Raw genomic sequence first — 16,146 nt, 5'->3', positions numbered from 1 at the left:
TTTATTTTCACATTTTCACTTCGCGGTCCTTCTCTGTTCTTTTTCCGTTATTTACATGTGTAGGTCATTTCATTGTTATCCACATTTGATATCATCACTTATCGCATATTGCCATGATGCTCGTGTCTGTCCGAACAACTGTCAAGAATTAACGCGATTGGCGAAGCGTAGTGACAGCGGACCAAGAGAGCAGGGTCCTGCCATAATGAGGTTTGCGCGCCAATTTTCGTACGTGCGTTAATCAAGCCGAATAGTTTGGCCGAATATTCGGCTATTCGGCCACGCTCCTGGCCGAATACACTATTCGTTGTAGCACTACTAAATACTGGATATTTGGCTCAAATTTTGTAAGGAACAAACGAAGGTCTCCTCTTTCGGAAAAATCAGGCGGTTTCATTCTTTGGTCATAATATGATTAACAGCACTAAAGCCTGATTCCACAAAATATGAGGTAGGGAAAGGTATCAATAAATTGAATATCATTTTCCACATGTTTGGATATAAAACAGGCATTTTTTTATTTTGCCATAGGTTTTCATATCCACCACTATCGAATTTATGTTTACTTTCTTCATATCTAATTTCTAACGGTTCTTCTTGGCAAGTTGTATCAGCCTCTGCAATATTTGCGGTAAAAGGATTTTTCATCCAGCCATACACCTTCAATTTCAAAAAATTTTAAAATCGTTTTTCCATGTCCAATTTAAGTTCGTTGAGATGGCTACCAAATCTGTCAATATCCTCTGGAGTTATATCATCATTTATAGATGATAATTCAGAAAACTGATAAAATTTTCTCTTCAATAGATTATAACGAAGTAGTACAAAGTTTGTCAATAAATAATGACACAATACTTTGGCAACCTATAAGAGTTTTATTAGTTCCTCGAAGCTGCAAATTGACATCATTAAATCTCTTGAAAATATCTGCCAAATAAAAGGCATCATTCTTTACTGTTTTTAACTGTAGATACATTTAGTGGAGCACTCCCTCTGACCTGTAGCATTAAATGCTACTGGCTTGAGGTACTCCTCTTTTAATTAACCTGCTTCGCATATGCTTTGCAGGTAGTTAAGATTACATAGTCGCGGTCGTAGCCGCAATACATTAATACCCGACAATTCTATTTTTTACATTAATTATATTTTTGTTGAGTAGAGTATTTGATGTCATTAATTTAACAATGAACTATGACAGAAATTTTTATGTTCTGTTTTTATAACAAGTTTTTATAAATTCATTGAAATAATAATATATGTTAACATTATTTATAAGGCTACTTTTCCTAATAGGCCAATCGTAACCTTCTTTGTTACAAACTAATTTTAACTCGTTTCTTACTTTTTCATATTGCATACAGTCAAATAAGATGTGTGTGGGTGTTTCACTTACCCCACAAATCTCGCAGTTTTCATCATCTCGATGATTAAATCTATAATGATATTTCGCAAAATCTCCATGACCTGTCACGAATCTTGTGAATTTGTGTCCAATTTGTAGATGTTTGTTATTTAACCTCTGGTTAATATCTGGTATGTATTCAAAGAGTTCCCTTCCTTTTGTAGTTATTTCCCACCGTTGTTGCCACTGTAATATGTATCTATTTTTGATTTCAGTTTTTATATATTTTGTAGATATTTTTCTGTATGATTCCTTTGTTTTTAGATAACTAGCCTCTTTAGCCAGACTGTCCGCTCTTTCATTTCCTTGGTCTCCAAAATGGGCTTTGACCCAGCTGAACACTAGCATATTATCACTTTTCACAATATTTCGTCTTATATTATCTATTAGTTCACTTTTATTGTTACCATCATTAAGAGCTTTTAATACAGCCTGGCTGTCTGTGCAAATAGTAATTTTTATATTTTTCTTCCTTTGACTTATCCAGTTAATTGCATGATCTATTGCTACCAATTCTGCTTGATAATTTGTGCATCTTTTATCTAACTTGATTTTTTTATGATACTGTTCCCTATTTCTATAGTAATAAACATACGACGCTCCCACTCCTTCTGAGGATCTTGATCCGTCCGTATAGATTCTGTATTTATCCCGATAGTTGTATTTCTTTATATGTATTTTCTCCCATTCATATCTTAATAATTTTTGGTGTTGTTTCATATCTGCTTCTAGCTCGTCCTCTTTTTTCAATAAATCATTATGAGTTTTGTTTTCTTTTAATATATTTCTTGTGTCACTATGCTGTCGAATTTCCAAATCCAGAGGCATTAGGCCCGCCAGTACACAGAGTGCATCGTGGGATGTAGTACAGTATGCTCCAGTAATTCTTAATAGCATTTTTCTTTGTAGGCTATTTATTTTCTGTTTCATGTGTGTCAACTCCATCCTCTTCCCCCAAATTTGGGCAGCATATGTAACAATTGGGATTACAGCACCTTTATAAATATGTGTTAAAGCCCTTCCACCTATACTCCATTCTTTACGTGCTACTTTCGCTATTTCTTGAAATAAGTTACCCACTTTTTTCTTAATTGTTTCTAGGTGTTCATTCCAGAAAAGTTTGTTGTCTATTGTTACTCCTAAATAGTTGACTTGGTTTACACATTTAATCGATTTATTTTGCATTTTAATTGTGGGTTGCCTTTTTGCCACTTTGCATGTTGTAAAGGCTATGGCGTTTGTCTTCTCTGGATTAAATTTAAGTTTGTTTGCATTTCCCCATTTCTCTATTTTATCCAGTATATTTTTGCATTTTATTTCTATTTGTTTTCTGCTTTTTGCCGAACAGATGACCATTATATCGTCAGCAAAAGCTGTTATTTTTGATTCTGATAATGTGTTGATTTTCAAGAGATCATTTAATATAATTGACCAAAAAATGGGTCCAGAACAGGATCCCTGTGGACACCCCATAGTCATGTCCCTTTCCATTTTTATGTCTGCGTATTCTATGTATGCCTTTCTGTTTGTTAGATAATCACATATAAGACGATACAAATTGTTTGGGCAATTTGCTTCCTCTAATTTAGCATGGATTAGTGACCACCATGCGTTATCAAAAGCACCTTCTATATCAAGACTGAGAGCAATTGTCCAGTTGTTATTTTTCCTCCCTTCTTCGATATCTTTAATTACTTTTGATATAGCATCTTCCGCTGAACGTCCTTCTTGAAACCCGTATTGATTTTCGTTAAACCATTTGTTTGAATTTAGCCAAGTTGTAAGACGATATACTATTAATTTATCCAAAACTTTTCCCAGAACAGGAAGGAGAGAGATTGGTCTATAACTTCTTACTTCTTTTCGATCTTTGTTTTTACCCTTATAGATTGGTAAGATTTTCGCAATTTTCCATTCAGCTGGGAAAACCGCAAATTTTAAACAAGTGTTATATAATTCGTATAGAAAATCTGGCTCTCTGTTATTTATTTGTTTTACAATTTCTATTGTAATTAGATCATGTCCTGGGGCTTTCCCTTGTTTAAAGTTCGATATTACCCAAGATATCTCTTCCTTTGAGAATAACGGAACATTTTCACCACTTGTTTTGTATTGTAAACTTTCTCTTAACTTTTTTTGCTCTCTGCTGTCTTTATTTTTATCATCTATTTTAACGAATTCCGTAAGTAATAATTTTAAGCTCTCCTCTGCTGTAGCGGTAACAGATCCATTCTCTTGTTTAATTTCTGTTAACTGAAATCTTCTTAATTTCCCAGTTGTGATTTTATAGATCAAACCCCAGGGGTCTCCAGCACTTTTTTCACAGAATTGTATCCAACTCTTTTCTTTACTTTCTTTTATCCTTCTCTTAAAATTTTATAATCCTCTTATAACTGTAGACACAGATTGATCTCATTATTACTTTCAAAAAATTGTACGACACTATCATATAATGCTACCAAACGAGCCAAAGATGTACCTTTTGACAGCCACCGAAATTGTGTGTGCAAAAGTAACGTAATAAAATCTTCATTATTGTCCTGGCACGGCTATCGAAACATTCTATCAATTTTTGCATTGGATTTGATCTTGTTTACGACCCGAATTATTATAGTTAATGATGAATGGAGACTCGTACTTAGATGCTTTTCTACAAGATGTCTGTGCATCACACAATGAATACATAAAACATTTGGCACTTCTTCCTTCAAATAAGCAACAAATCCACGATAGCGACCTACAATTGATGATGCTCCATCAGTAGCGCATACAACAATATTATTCAAAGGAATATTATTTTTTGTAAAGTATGATTTCACAGTATTAAATATAGATAATCCTCTTGTATCTGTAATGAGATTTATTATGAATAGCATTTCTTCTCGTAATGTATTGTTTTAATCAAAATAACGTACTGTACAGTACATATTCCATCAATAAAGCATTATTATCTGCAATGGTAGACTCATCCGATTGCATGGAAAATGAAAAGTTTTGGAGAAAACTTATAAGTTTTTTTTTCAATATTAACTGCCATTTCTTTAATTCGTCACTTTACTGTGCTATCGCTTAGGGGCAACGTTTTTAAAATTTGAGGTATATCCTGATGCATTACTGTTGAGATAAACTTTTTATAGATGATATTATTAGTTTCTCCAATTTTATAGCTTTTGCCACTTTTTGCAATTAATTGTGAAATGAGATAAGCGGCAATTAATCCATCTTCGTTCGCTGCATGTTGTTTCTTAAATGATGCAACGACTGTTGAACGATTTTGAAATTTTTTATATACAGTAATACTCTGAACTTACGCGATAGGTGGGACCGAGCGGTATCCGCGTAAGTCGAATTCGCGTAAGTCGGGGTATAATTTCGCATATAAATACATACAAATAATTTTTAATTGGGGCCGGAGACTAAAGAAAACAATAATTTAGAAAAAAATGTTTAATAAAATCTTAGATAATACATATGTATAACAAATTAGGCCTATATTATTTTACAATTTTTCACATTTACTTGATTATTACGCCATAATTTTAACATTGTTTCCATCTCAGCGATAATACTGTGACGTTTACGAATGATGCTTGAATTTAAAGATTGAGCATTTTTCACAGCTTCGAGAATTTTTTCTTTGCCTTTTATAATTGTTCTGACCGACAATTCCGGTAGATCAAACTTCTTTGCCAATTCACAAATTTTCATTTTTGTATCGAAGTCTTTAATAATGGGTACGTTCGTAAAGTCAAACGAGTTAAACGCGTTAGTAACGAATCGTTCGAAAAGTCTAACGAAATAGGAATAACGATGACGTCATTCTCGTTTAACTCGTTCGACTTTACGAACATACCCAATGTTAACTTTACATTCCAAAGATAAAATTTTTCTTTTCTTGTTTGATGTAGAATAATTAGTTCTACTTCGTTTGGATGACATAGTAGAGTCTCTCAAGTCTCCGTAGATATAACAAACACAGAAATAAATAACACAAAATAAATTGTAGCTATGTGTCGATTCCGCGTGACACATCCGAACATGTAAGCTGAACAATAGTGTGGGTGTAGTGAGTAATCAAGGGTTGCGTGGCGCTCAAACAAAAGACGAATCGACGAGATTTGAAAATCGCGTAACTCCGAGTTCGCGTAAGTCGGGGTAGCGTAAGTCGAGGTATTACTGTATTTCCTGAAAATATTCAATGGGCTTGTCCTTATCATTTGGATGCTTTGTAGAAAAATATTCTCACAATCGACTTGGCTTCATTGTCTCACAATAAACACAGAATCTGTTGTAAATAAACGACATCCAATGAAACCCATCTTCAGATACTCTGGCAAATAGTCACGAGCGTAGTTTTTTTTTTAGACATGGGATCACAATATTTCACGAGATAGCCCGGGACATCCCCTAGTGGGCGTTCTAGCATCAGCGCTGTCATTCCGTGGTATAAATAATTTCTATTACAAATAAAAATAATAATATACTGTTAATTAAATTAACAATATAATTTATTTATTATTTAATAGCAGAAAATCATCTCTAGAGACGCCCCTAGTGGGCGTTCTAGGTATTCCGTGTCAGATAAGATATACAAACAGTGGGATCAATGGCTTATATATATAATATATTGTTTGAAGCTATGGACACGTGCTTACTCTCACAAATCTAACTACGGACTGACCAGAGATAAATTACTGACTATGGCCAATTTAGTCTAATGCCAGGCGGTGGTAACGCCATTTAGTTTCACTTATGTAACGTGAACTAAACTTACGCATGGGCGATACAAATAGTATATTTTCAGAAATTTAAATAAAAACACTAAAGAATTTTACGAAAGCATTATTTAAAAACATTTTCATTGGGTTTTTAAAAAGTACTGTTTAAAAAATTTTCACAACATTGAAATAGAAATTTTTTAAAGTCAATTAAATTAAAAAAGGAAAATGCTTCAGAGTCGTTAGATTACCTGATCTTTCGACTAACAGTTCAAACTTAGCTAGAGCCAGTATTTGCCGCTAGTTGGTGCCTCGGTTGGCAGAAGAGCGGTTTCTTGCTTTGGATATACTGGTGAGTCAGTGATTTCGACCTATAATATAGTTGAGCGTCGTTTATCCGAATCAATTGGGGACTGGGGTTGTTCGGATAACTGATTATGCACGAAAAAATATATTAACCTATCCTATGTTGAAATTTTTCTCCGTTGCGTGTCGCTTCGCGTTGAATTTTCGTCGATTCGAATAGTCGATTTCGTCGCGTTGAATTTTCGTCGAAAGTTTTTGTTAGGCTTAACGTCTAACAAAAACTTTCTAAAATAATAATCGTGGCTATTGTATCGTTAAAAATTATTTTTTTATTTTGTACAAACAAAATAAATATATTGAAAAATATAAAAACAAAAAAAATATACTTTAGAAGTTGATCTAGTATCAAAAACATTCGATTTAGTACGACACACAGTCCTCAGAAAACCACCACACAAAAGTGCCAGTGCTGCCAGCTAAAACACATACACCAACAAAAAAATATTGGAGTAGTCCAAGATATAGCCAAAGATTGCAGCACCACAGCACTAGCGAAAATTTAAATTTGCTGACTGGAATGCTTTCGGATAACCGACTTTCGGATAAACGACGCTCTACTGTAGTTGTTTTTTTACGCTACGTACAAATGTCATCGTGCTTTGTGCCAGGATGCAAGGCAGGATATGTCATCAAACGAGAAGAGACATTTCTTTCGTGTATCTAGCGATAAGATTGAAGCGTGGATGCGATGCATTCCACGAGACGACAAGATGCTAACAAGTAAATGTTACGTTTGTGAGGTACATTCTACAAGTAAATTTATTTTAGAAACTTACCCCATATTATAAATTGAGAAAGTAGAAATTCCACGAGATCGCAGGGCATTAACGTCAGATGCATATCCATCAAAGTGGCTCACCAGTGGCCAAGCGGTTCCGTTCACTAATAAACACAAGGCGTTCGGTGTCTCGGCAGAATGGACTGGTCATGTGGAGTTATCCGTGTTTTCTCCACGTCTGTAACGTCCGAATAGGGGCCATTTACTCTTAAAAAGACCTTCCGTAAAGCATTCCTCTTAGACAGGTCGCTCAAGTGTTATGTTGCCGTAATTTTACAAAACAAACCTCCGTGTCATGTAATTCTCCTAACTACTGTACATTAGTAAGTCTGTACCTCAAAAACGATCAACGCAATGTCTAACAACAAATGAACCATCTAGGATGAGCTCACAAAGACGTAACAAACATATACAGTGGAACCCCGGTTAACGACCAAATCGGTTAACGAACTTTTATTTTGCAAAAAATTTGTCTCGGATAACGAACAAAATTCGGATAACGAAAGTAATGGTATTATGTGTCAAATTTTAGTTGGTGTTAGGCATGCGCGAGTTAAGCATTGCTTTTCCGAGTGTTTGTGCTAAGCTTTTTTTTCAGTTTTGTGATTTATTTATTTAATCAATATGGCATCCAAGAAAGAAAACAGTCATAGTGGCAATAGAAAACGACAACGCTCTATCGCATTTGAGAAAAATTTTGATTAAAATAGTAAGACAATCAACTTTAGATCAATTTCTTGTTCCTTACGGAAAGAGTTTGTTTGTTAAGTTATGGCAACGCAATACTTGGGCGATCTGCCTAGGGGAATGCCTTCTGGAAGGTGTTTTTAAGGGAAACTGGCCCCTATTTAGGCGTTACAGACGTGGAAAAAACCCGGAAAACTCCACATAGCCAGCCCGTCTGAGCGAGGTGCGAACCCACGAACGAACTTCCCGTGTTCAAGGCACGAAGACCACTTAGCCACTGGTGGTTTTTTTTTTTACCGAAAGAGACTTCGACTCGAAGAATCTTCCAATGAAATGCTACCCGTTATTTTTTGGAGGGGATTCCCCTTCTAAGCATTAAGGTTCGTATATCTCCACTTTTCTGCCACCAACTACAACAAACGAAGGTATGTACAGTGCTAGTTTATTAAACAAAGTTTACATGATTGTTGCTGTAATGATACATACTACGTTTTCTTACATTTTCATTAAAGAAAATTACTGTATATTACAAATAAAATCGCAAAAATTTCGGAGACTAGAACGGATTAATTGCATTTGCATTAATTTCTATGGGAAAAATTGCTTCGGTTAACGAACGGAGTCGCGGAACGGATTAGGTTCGTTAACCGGGGTTCCACTGTATTATCTTTGGTATTATCTAATCTGAAAGGAAGATGGGACGACAGATAGAAAAGCTTTAGGGTGCGACTATGCAGACGCGAATTTAGTAGCGAGCGATAGTTCACGCAAAGGAAAACCATGCACAAGCAAACGAGAAATCTCTCTGACGAGAGCGAATTTCTGGTTCTCGCTCGCTGGCATCTGTATAGTCGCATCCTTATTGTATCCTATAGCTCTAAACAACATTAAACTTTCATCACATTGAAGAGCAAGCTTATGTAGAATAATTGCACTGTAGTCATCAACTATAATGTATTTTTATTAGGATCTAAATAATTTTTATTGTATACGTAATCACGGTTTTGTTTGATACGTTCTTTAAACCAAAATTACATTAATTTTTTAAGTTTTGTTATATACTTTATATTATTATTAACTATGTGTACTGTATATGATTTTTATCTTGAAAACAATTACAGTACTTTATTCTGACTATATTTCACTATAAATTCAAAAATACTGTGCGCGCCAACACTTGTCCACTATTGTGTCGAGCAGTGATGTCTCTACCAATAGAGCACTAAATATCAAAAATCTTAACTATCTGTGGCGTTCTTTCCTTATAAATACTTTAAGATTGATAAAGAAATATACAATTAAATCAGTAGATTTGCAAGATACACACTTCCAAGTACAACTGAAAGAACATTCACAAAATTCGCTTTGTAATCCGAGCCTGTCCTATGGAAATCATACTGATAGTGAATTATTATACAGTAGAGCCTCGATTATCCGACCCAATTGGGGACTGGGGTTGGTCGGATAATTGAAAAGTCGGATAACCGAAAAGTATGAAAAAATCCCATTATTAGTGTATTATATTATTATATCCCGTGTAATTGTNCGAATTATAATACAGTAGAGCCTCGATTATCCGACCCAATTGGGGACTGGGGTTGGTCGGATAATTGAAAAGTCGGATAACCGAAAAGTATGAAAAAAATCCATTATTAGTGTATTATATTATTATATCCCGTGTAATTAGTATATCGCTATTAACCTACTTCACGTTGAATTTTTCTCCATGTTAAGCCTATCAAATGTTTTTTAAAATAATAATCGTCGCTATTGTATCGTTAAAAATTAGAAAATTAAGCCTCGTTTAAATACAGTAGATCCCCCTATAAGACGGTAGATACGTTCCGTTCTTTATGAATCAATTTTGTAGGAATCATAGTTTACGGACTACGGCTGTTAAAGGTTTTCTTTCATAAAACTAATCGATTCTAGACTAATTCGACTCAACATTTCCAAAATACGTATATTTTTTTGAAAATAATCCGTATAAACTACGTTATAAACAAAAAATTGTAGGATTGCTTACCGAGTGTGTACCGTTCGACTACGCCCGTTGCTAAAGCTTGGTTTCGTCGCGGAACAGCGCATCAAACCGCGGCCGCGATTTCTGATATTATTTTTCTGCGAAAACTTCGTTGACCTTTGGAGACATCCTTAATATAAATAATTTTTATGGCCGTTAAATAAGAAATGTTTCTTTCACAAGAAATGTATAAAATTACAGTACTGGACAGACGATAGGTCGCCTAACTCGCCGTAGCGCGACGCTACCTAATTTATATATAATTATATGTACAGTACCTAATTTATATATAATTATATGAACAGACGATACTAAACTCAATTTATCCGCCTAAACGTCCGTAGCGTGGTGCTATGGACGGCGGGAAAGTAGTTCGGCTGCCCGATGACGTTTTATGTATTATAGGAGTTATTTTTACCGTTGTTTACGGATACTGCCACAATTTTTATAGGAATCATAACTATAGGAAACGGTTTTATAGGGGGATCTACTGTACTGCCACAATTTTTATAGGAATCATAACTATAGGAAACGGTTTTATAGGGGGATCTACTGTACTGGCTCCCTTTCATGGTCAAATGAGTGTTGCCAGCTAAAACACGTAAAAATAATATTAAAGTAGCCAAGACATAGCCAAATATCGTAGCGCCACATCACTAGAGGACATTTGAAATTTTCTGACTAGGACAGTCGGTTAACCGAGGCTCTACTGTATCATGATTATTTTGCACTGTTTGGGAGGTTACATTGTTTATTCTCTACTGCCATTACTTGGTTGTGATGAATGAAAAATATATTGACAGCAAAACCTTGAGATGCTCCACCAGAGAAGACATCAAATCTCGAGATAGTTTGTTATATCCAAGCTGTAAGCTTTGCCAATTGATGTACTGGACAAAAAGCAGACATGGGTGTTTATTTTTCAATAATGGATATTTTACTATGAATGATCAATATCTGGCGAATGTCAGCATTCACACAGTCGTTTCGTGTTTGTACGAAATATTTCCTAAATATCATCATTTCTCACTTACACCGGCAAATGTCGGCATTCAGCATGCACTGTTGGTGAATGTTGAATAAAAATATTTTTATTACGTTAAGACAAAAACGCAACTTTTTAATATGTCAAAATAGGAGAAAGCTTAAGTAACGGCAATGTAAATAAACTGCTGAGCCTAAAATGAACAGTACGTTCTAAATCATTAAAGAAAATAATACAATAATAAACTTACACATAAATTATGTGATTGACGTTGTACAATCTTATTTATTTCAATAACTTACTGTTATGGCACTTTGAGTCCCTTGCTTTTACAATTGCATTTATTCGTGGAACACTTCTTTTTGCAATGACAGCGTGTACAGTAGACCCCCCTATAACACTGTAGATAATTCCGTGTTGTACGAGTCACTTAGATTTTACAAATAAGTGTACCGGGCTGTGAACGGCTCACATATTTGTAAAATCTAAGTGACTCCTACAACATGAATTCATATAACACGGAATTATCTAGTGCAGGTCTTCTTAAACTTTTTTTATTTACGACCCCATTTATGATTGTGATTTTTGTCGCGACCCCAAAAATATAAAATAAAGATATATACAAATTTGCAAAAACAATAATGGTGTACTACCACAGTTCATTCTTATGTTACAATGGAACAGAGACAATTGAATATACTATGCTAGTTCACACTACGGTGTTGATGAATCGTTGTCTCGCTGCACCAGAAGTGACACAAAGCGCAACTCATGAAACCTATGACACAAAGCATGCCTTTTCAAACTTTCACGAATTATTTTTCATATTTTGCATTAAAATCTCTGACCCCAAACGGGGTCGCGATCCATAGTTTAAGAAGCCCTGATCTAGTGTTATAGGGGGTTTTACTGTATAGCCTTACCCTCCAATTTTCGAATTAGCTGTAGCTGCTTCTCTCAGCAATAATTTCTTGAGAAGAAAGTTCATCTATGAAAAGTAACTTTTCTTTACAAATTACGAACTGATTACGTTATTATGAACCGATCTGTTAACGGTGTCTTTTAGTTGGATATCGCCGACCCCTCTCATCCTCCGCCACTCGACCTGACTAACCGATCCCCACCTCACGGGATCAAAAGAACAAAAACACCATCCAGTGACAAAGTGGGCGATTTCCACCAAACCGTTGCCGAGAAAAGAGGTCCTACCTTGGACTACCCACAAAGGATTTTGCGACAGACTGTCGCCTCTCTGTCAACATTGGTTCTCGGGTGTCGTTTCGACTTCCACCAAAGCTTATCTGTGCTTGTCGACATACACCGGCGATTGTTCAAATGTATAATAATATAACAAAATATTCGGTCTTTCACCAACGTATTTTGTATGTGTCGACATTCACCGGAGAATATCGACATTCTCTAATTTCGGTCTTTCACAGTAACAGACATATTAAATCAGTGTTTCGTTACGTTGATGATAAGATGCGACAAAGCTGTTAACAATTTATACTTGACCTCCATATTTTTCCTTTTCTGTTACCTGTCAGTTGATTTTTTCACTTGAACGATTAATGAATCATTTCATCACTCGACAGTAAAAAATTTTAATAGCGCAAATGATTATTGTTATGTATAATATAATGTTATATAATTTGTTCGTATGTATTACATTTGTAATGTATAATAAATTGACATAATAGCAATAATAGCACAATTTAATAATTGGTTATTATATCAGTTTTATTCGTTGTCGTTTATTTAGCCATAAACCTGTTTTTGGAGTATAAATAAAAACTTTATTCTTATAATAAAATTCATATAAAAAATTATGAAATATAACTCGAAGGTTATATATCTTTCAATAAAAAAAATTTGATCTCGCGCTCTTGTAGTGCCCGTTAACATTTGTCTCTAATTGAATTTAGCAAGTAGTGAAGATACGTAGTCGAAAGACCAGACAATCTATCGACTCTGCTTCAGTATCTAACAAAACTAGTGGGCAGTAGAGAGACCACTGCTCTACACAATGGTAGGGGTTGGCACACACAGTATTTTTGAATTTATAGTGAAATATAGTCAGAATAAAGTAATTGTTTTCAAAATAAAAATTATATACAGTACACATAGTTAATAATAATATAAAGTATATTACAAAAAAAGTTTAAAAATTAATGTAATTTTGATTTAAAGAACGTATCAAGTTTTCTACTCATCAAAACAGGACAAAAGTATTGGCATAATTGTAGATAATTCTAAAAATATATTACAATTTATATTTTGTTGTGAATTCCAGGTTCTTAAAACTCTGGCAATGAATGCACTAGTTTTTGCGCATTTCAGAGGAAATTTTTCCCCATTATTCAAGTAGTCTTTGAAATTATCTAAGTTCAATATCTCTTATTTTCTAACTCTATCCCGTCAAGTTTTTCCGTAAATATTCAATAGGATTCAAATCTGGAGATTGTGGGGGGACGTTTCAGTGTGATATAGTCGTCATTGACGGACAATATGGGCCAAATGTTTATGGTCATTGTCCTGCTGAAAGTAAAATCCATCGTCCAACTTTACTGAAGAATATTTAAATACAGTAATACCCCGAACTTACGCGATAGGTGGGACAGAGCGGTATCCGCGTAAGTCGGAGTATAATTTCGCATATAAATACATACAAATAATTTTTAATTGGGGCCGGAGACTAAAGAAAGCAATAATTTAGAAAAAATGTTTAATAAAATCTTAGATAATACATATGTATAACAAATTAGGCCTATATTATTTTACAATTTTTCACATTTACTTGATTATTACGCCATAATTTTAACATTGTTTCCATCTCAGCGATAATACTGTGATGTTTACGAATGATGCTCGAATTTAAAGATTGAGCATTTTTCACAGCTTCGAGAATTTTTTCTTTGCCTTTTATAATTGTTCTGACCGACAATTCCGGTAGATCAAACTTCTTTGCCAATTCACAAATTTTCATTTTTGTATCGAAGTCTTTAATAATGGGTATGTTCGAAAAGTCTAACGAAATAGGAATAACGATGACGTCATTCTCGTTTGACGTTACGAACATACCCAATGTTAACTTTACATTCCAAAGATAAAATTTTTCTTTTCTTGTTTGATGTAGAATAATTAGTTCTACTTCGTTTGGATGACATAGTAGAGTCTCTCAAGTCTCCGTAGATATAACAAACACAGAAATAAATAACACAAAATAAATTGTAGCTATGTGTCGATTCCGCGAACATGTAAGCTGAACAATAGTTTTGGGGAGTGAGTAATCAAGGGTTGCGTGGCGCTCAAACAAAAGACGAATCGACGAGATTTGAAAATCGCGTAACTTCGGGTTCGCGTAAGTCGGGGTATTGCTGTATATCATTTTATCCATTGTCTACGAATACAAGTTTTCCCACATCAGTAGACGACATAAAACCCCATACATCACACTAAAACACCCACGTTTTACATTCTTTTTGAGCAGTTCTGTTGGGTTTTCTCCAAAGTAAATTTTTTCCATTAGGAATTAAAGTGAATTTACTTTCATCTGAAAACAACACTTTAGACCAAAATGAAAGCAAGCATTCTCTTTCGATTCATTTTACTTATATATGGCTTTCTTCTGGTTACTCTCGCTCTAACCAGCACGATGGAGGACAGTTTTCGGATAAACTCAACTTGTTGAAATCTTCCTTTATCATTATTGTAACTTCAGTTGAAGATATTTTTAGCAGCTTCTTGACTGAAAACCTGTTCTCTGGGAGTGAGAAAGCTTCCGTGGGCTTATCTTATTTTCCAAGCTGCGAGTAATTTAATAAGCTTAATTAATTTCTTACAGTAAACCTACTCTATTTTCCCAATATGACTTAAGACTACACAAATGCAAAATGATTTTTCTTTCTTCTATTGATCAGTACCTCTATTTTGGTAACAAGAACTAGATTGAAATAATTTTTATATCTGATAAGGTTAAAAGGAACATTGGATTTCATATAAAACACCATACTGGGCATAAAAATGACACGGATAAAACTAATTTGCTTAAGTATCACCAGTGTGCCAGTACCTTTGTCCGTTCAAATCATGTATGTAAATATACTAAATTCATTTCCTTTTTTGTCTACTTTGAACTTTATCTATTAATAGGACTTATTACACTGATGTAGTTTCCGTTTAGCAAATAGAGGAGATCTTATTCAAAAATTAAAAAAAAAGTATATAAAGGGTTATTTTTTATCTTGAGACATTGAAATAACTTAATTAATTGGATCTCATTACTTTGGAAAAAGGTATAGACAAAAGTTGTAGGGTATCGAGGGGCCAATGAATTGGTGCCTCAGGTGTGACCTTGATCTTCAAGGTCATTTGGAGGTCAAGTCCTTTTTTTCAATAGGAACACACATTTTTGACCCCGGAAATGGAAAAAGCAGGAAATTTCACAACCGGACGTACCTTTGACCTTACTGCCTAGGTCAAAGGTCAAGATTATTTTAAGGTTAAAATTATAAGCCTTTTCTAATGGGAAACCATACTTTTTATTACTGGAATAGGCAGGGAGGTAAAAGTTAATTTTTTCATGACCTTACTACTTTGAACTTTAAAAGCATTCACTACTTTTCGCACTACCAAGGAGTAACGATGTGGATGTAGTTGTTTTCTGCTTCCTTTAAGGAGCTTATTTTCAGTGAATCTCCTTCCCTCCCACTATTTTGGTGCTTGTTTTCGGTGAGTCACTAATTCTTACCATTGTTTGAAATGTTGGTTTTGGAGAAAAATTTTATAACATGTTCAAAATGATGTCCTTCCACTTTAATGCATTTATTGAGCCGCACTTACAATTATCACGCTTGAGATGACCTTCAGAGGTCAAATTTGAGGTACTCAAGGTCATGGCTGATTGTAAAATTTCCCTTTGTTTCCATGTAAATGTAACTTTTACCTCCCTGCCTATTCCAGTAATAAAAAGTATGGTTTCCTATTAGAAAAAGCTTATAATTTTAACCTTAAAATAATCTTGACCTTTGACCTAAACATTAAGGTCAAAGGTACATCCAATTGTGAAATTTCCTACTCTTTCCATTTCTGGGGTCAAAAATGTGTGTTCCCATTGAAAAAAGGACTTGAAATAACTTAATTGGATCTCATTACTTTGGAAAAAGGTAGTCCTTTTTCCAAAGCAAT

The 16,146-nt window shown here is 34.5% G+C and overlaps 1 pseudogene; it reads right to left on the bottom strand.

The window, feature by feature from the left end:
• Positions 1-393: 393 nt before the first annotated feature.
• On the bottom strand, positions 394-7,326 carry LOC111633183 (annotated as a pseudogene).
• Between the last annotated feature and the right edge of the window lie 8,820 nt (positions 7,327-16,146).

The sequence above is a fragment of the Centruroides sculpturatus genome, unplaced genomic scaffold (genome assembly GCF_000671375.1).
Source record: "Centruroides sculpturatus isolate CEXI.00-Female unplaced genomic scaffold, Cexi_2.0 scaffold594, whole genome shotgun sequence".
NCBI lineage: Eukaryota > Metazoa > Arthropoda > Arachnida > Scorpiones > Buthidae > Centruroides > Centruroides sculpturatus.
Note: the sequence above shows the minus strand (reverse complement) of the source record. Positions and strands in the feature narration are given on the sequence as shown.